General features: G+C 43.8%; 1 non-coding gene across 1 annotated transcript; it reads right to left on the bottom strand.

Moving 5' to 3' along the window:
• LOC139393721 (small nucleolar RNA SNORA31) lies at nt 1–136 on the bottom strand. The gene has a single exon (XR_011629796.1). It is a non-coding gene; the product is annotated as a small nucleolar RNA SNORA31 (small nucleolar RNA).
• Nucleotides 137–4,543: the final 4,407 nt, after the last annotated feature.

Genomic DNA, 4,543 nt, shown 5'->3' with positions numbered 1-4,543 from the left:
CCATGTGCTCCTCTTCTCTATCCGTACAGCCACTCGGTCAGGCAGTCGGGGAAAGTCAAGGGAATATTTTATTTAGCATCCAATTGCAAACCCAGAAGTCACAGTGGAGAACTTCAGGTCTATCAGATGAATGCATGGGCTTAGTATTCAGAGTGTGGTGTGCCTGGTGTCTTAAATAGCACCCTTTATATAGTGCACTACTTTAGACCAGAGCCCTATAGAACCCTATTCCCTATGTAGTGCACTACTTTAGACCAGAGCCCTATAGAACCCTATTCCCTATATAGTGCACTACTTTAGACCAGAGCCCTATAGAACCATTTTCCCTATATAGTGCACTACTTTAGACCAGAGCCCTATAGAACCCTATTCCCTATGTAGTGCACTACTTTAGACCAGAGCCCTGTAGAACCCTATTCCCTATATAGTACACTACTTTAGACCAGAGCCCTATAGAACCCTATTCCCTATGTAGTGCACTACTTTAGACCAGAGCCCTATAGAACCCTATTCCCTATATAGTGCACTACTTTAGACCAGGACCCTATAGAACCCTATATAGTACACTACTTTAGACCAGGGCCCTATAGAACCCTATTCCCTATGTAGTGCACTACTTTAGACCAGAGCCCTGTAGAACCCTATTCCCTATATAGTGCACTCCTTTAGACCAGAGCCCTATAGAACCCTATTCCCTATATAGTGCACTACTTTAGACCAGAGCCCTATAGAACCATATTCCCTATATAGTGCACTACTTTAGACCAGAGCCCTATAGAACCCTATTCCCTACATAGTGCACTACTTTAGACCAGGGCCCTATAGAACCCTATTCCCTATATAGTGCACTACTTTAGACCAGAGCCCTATAGAACCCTATTCCCTATATAGTGCACTACTTTAGACCAGAGCCCTATGGAACCCTATTCCCTATATAGTGCACTACTTTAGACCAGAGCCCTATAGAACCATATTCCCTATATAGTGCACTACTTTAGACCAGGGCCCTATAGAACCCTATTCCCTATATAGTGCACTACTTTAGACCAGAGCCCTATAGAACCATATTCCCTATATAGTGCACTACTTTAGACCAGGGCCCTATAGAACCCTATTCCCTACATAGTGCACTACTTTAGACCAGGGCCCTATAGAACCCTATTCCCTATATAGTGCACTACTTTAGAACAGAGCCCTATAGAACCCTATTCCCTATATAGTACACTACTTTAGACCAGGGCCCTATAGAACCCTATTCCCTATATAGTGCACTACTTTAGACCAGAGCCCTATAGAACCCTATTCCCTATATAGTGCACTACTTTAGACCAGAGCCCTATAGAACCCTATTCCCTACATAGTGCACTACTTTAGACCAGAGCCCTATAGAACCCTATTCCCTATATAGTGCACTACTTTAGACCAGAGCCCTATAGAACCCTATTCCCTATATAGTGCACTACTTTAGACCAGAGCCCTATAGAACCCTATTCCCTACATAGTGCACTACTTTAGACCAGAGCCCTATAGAACCCTATTCCCTACATAGTGCACTACTTTAGACCAGAGCCCTATAGAACCCTATTCCCTATATAGTGCACTACTTTAGACCAGAGCCCTATAGAACCCTATTCCCTATATAGTGCACTACTTTAGACCAGAGCCCTGTAGAACCCTATTCCCTATGTAGTGCACTACTTTAGACCAGAGCCCTATAGAACCCTATTCCCTATATAGTGCACTACTTTAGACCAGAGCCCTATAGAACCCTATTCCCTACATAGTGCACTACTTTAGACCAGAGCCCTATAGAACCCTATTCCCTATATAGTGCACTACTTTAGACCAGAGCCCTATAGAACCCTATTCCCTACATAGTGCACTACTTTAGACCATGGCCCTATAGAACCCTATTCCCTACATAGTGCACTACTTTAGACCAGAGCCCTATAGAACCCTATTCCCTATATAGTGCACTACTTTAGACCAGAGCCCTATAGAACCCTATTCCCTATATAGTGCACTACTTTAGACCAGAGCCCTGTAGAACCCTATTCCCTATGTAGTGCACTACTTTAGACCAGAGCCCTATAGAACCCTATTCCCTATATAGTGCACTACTTTAGACCAGAGCCCTATAGAACCCTATTCCCTACATAGTGCACTACTTTAGACCAGGGCCCTATAGAACCCTATTCCCTATATAGTGCACTACTTTAGACCAGAGCCCTATAGAACCCTATTCCCTATATAGTGCACTACTTTAGACCAGAGCCATATAGAACCCTATTCCCTACATAGTGCACTACTTTAGACCAGAGCCCTATAGAACCCTATTCCCTATATAGTGCACTACTTTAGACCAGAGCCATATAGAACCCTATTCCCTACATAGTGCACTACTTTAGACCAGAGCCATATAGAACCCTATTCCCTACATAGTGCACTACTTTAGACCAGAGCCCTATAGAACCCTATTCCCTATATAGTGCACTACTTTAGACCAGGGCCCTATAGAACCCTATTCCCTATATAGTGCACTACTTTAGACCAGGGCCCTATAGAACCCTATTCCCTATATAGTGCACTACTTTAGACCAGGGCCCTATAGAACCCTATTCCCTATATAGTGCACTACTTTAGACCAGAGCCCTATAGAACCCTATTCCCTATATAGTGCACTACTTTAGACCAGAGCCCTATAGAACCCTATTCCCTATATAGTGCACTACTTTAGACCAGAGCCCTATAGAACCCTATTCCCTACATAGTGCACTACTTTAGACCAGGGCCCTATAGAACCCTATTCCCTATATAGTGCACTACTTTAGACCAGGGCCCTATAGAACCCTATTCCCTATATAGTGCACTACTTTAGACCAGAGCCCTATAGAACCCTATTCCCTATATAGTGCACTACTTTAGACCAGAGCCCTATAGAACCCTATTCCCTACATAGTGCACTACTTTAGACCAGAGCCCTATTCCCTATATAGTGCACTACTTTAGACCAGAGCCCTATAGAACCCTATTCCCTACATAGTGCACTACTTTAGACCAGGACCCTATAGAACCCTATTCCCTATATAGTGCACTACTTTAGACCAGGACCCTATAGAACCCTATTCCCTACATAGTGCACTACTTTAGACCAGAGCCCTATAGAACCCTATTCCCTACATAGTGCACTACTTTAGACCAGGGCCCTATAGAACCCTATTCCCTATATAGTGCACTACTTTAGACCAGGGCCCTATAGAACCCTATTCCCTATATAGTGCACTACTTTAGACCAGAGCCCTATAGAACCCTATTCCCTATATAGTGCACTACTTTAGACCAGAGCCCTATAGAACCCTATTCCCTACATAGTGCACTACTTTAGACCAGAGCCCTATTCCCTATATAGTGCACTACTTTAGACCAGGACCCTATAGAACCCTATTCCCTATATAGTGCACTACTTTAGACCAGGGCCCTATAGAACCCTATTCCCTATATAGTGCACTACTTTAGACCAGGGCCCTATAGAACCCTATTCCCTATATAGTGCACTACTTTAGACCAGAGCCCTATAGAACCCTATTCCCTATATAGTGCACTACTTTAGACCAGAGCCCTATAGAACCCTATTCCCTACATAGTGCACTACTTTAGACCAGAGCCCTATTCCCTATATAGTGCACTACTTTAGACCAGAGCCCTATAGAACCCTATTCCCTACATAGTGCACTACTTTAGACCAGGACCCTATAGAACCCTATTCCCTATATAGTGCACTACTTTAGACCAGGACCCTATAGAACCCTATTCCCTACATAGTGCACTACTTTAGACCAGAGCCCTATAGAACCCTATTCCCTACATAGTGCACTACTTTAGACCAGGGCCCTATAGAACCCTATTCCCTATATAGTGCACTACTTTAGACCAGGGCCCTATAGAACCCTATTCCCTATATAGTGCACTACTTTAGACCAGAGCCCTATAGAACCCTATTCCCTATATAGTGCACTACTTTAGACCAGAGCCCTATAGAACCCTATTCCCTACATAGTGCACTACTTTAGACCAGAGCCCTATTCCCTATATAGTGCACTACTTTAGACCAGGACCCTATAGAACCCTATTCCCTATATAGTGCACTACTTTAGACCAGGACCCTATAGAACCCTATTCCCTACATAGTGCACTACTTTAGACCAGGGCCCTATAGAACCCTATTCCCTATATAATGCACTACTTTAGACCAGAGCCCTATAGAACCCTATTCCCTATATAGTGCACTACTTTAGACCAGAGCCCTATAGAACCCTATTCCCTACATAGTGCACTACTTTAGACCAGAGCCCTATTCCCTATATAGTGCACTACTTTAGACCAGGACCCTATAGAACCCTATTCCCTATATAGTGCACTACTTTAGACCAGGACCCTATAGAACCCTATTCCCTACATAGTGCACTACTTTAGACCACTGGTGTACCATATTGGACAAAGTGAATCAAAAACACTGATCGTTGCAGATAGGGGGGGGGGGGGG

Source organism: Oncorhynchus clarkii, unplaced genomic scaffold (assembly GCF_045791955.1).
Source record: "Oncorhynchus clarkii lewisi isolate Uvic-CL-2024 unplaced genomic scaffold, UVic_Ocla_1.0 unplaced_contig_5423_pilon_pilon, whole genome shotgun sequence".
Lineage (NCBI taxonomy): Eukaryota > Metazoa > Chordata > Actinopteri > Salmoniformes > Salmonidae > Oncorhynchus > Oncorhynchus clarkii.
The sequence above is the reverse complement of the archived record's forward strand: the minus strand, read 5'-3'. Positions and strand labels throughout refer to the sequence as shown.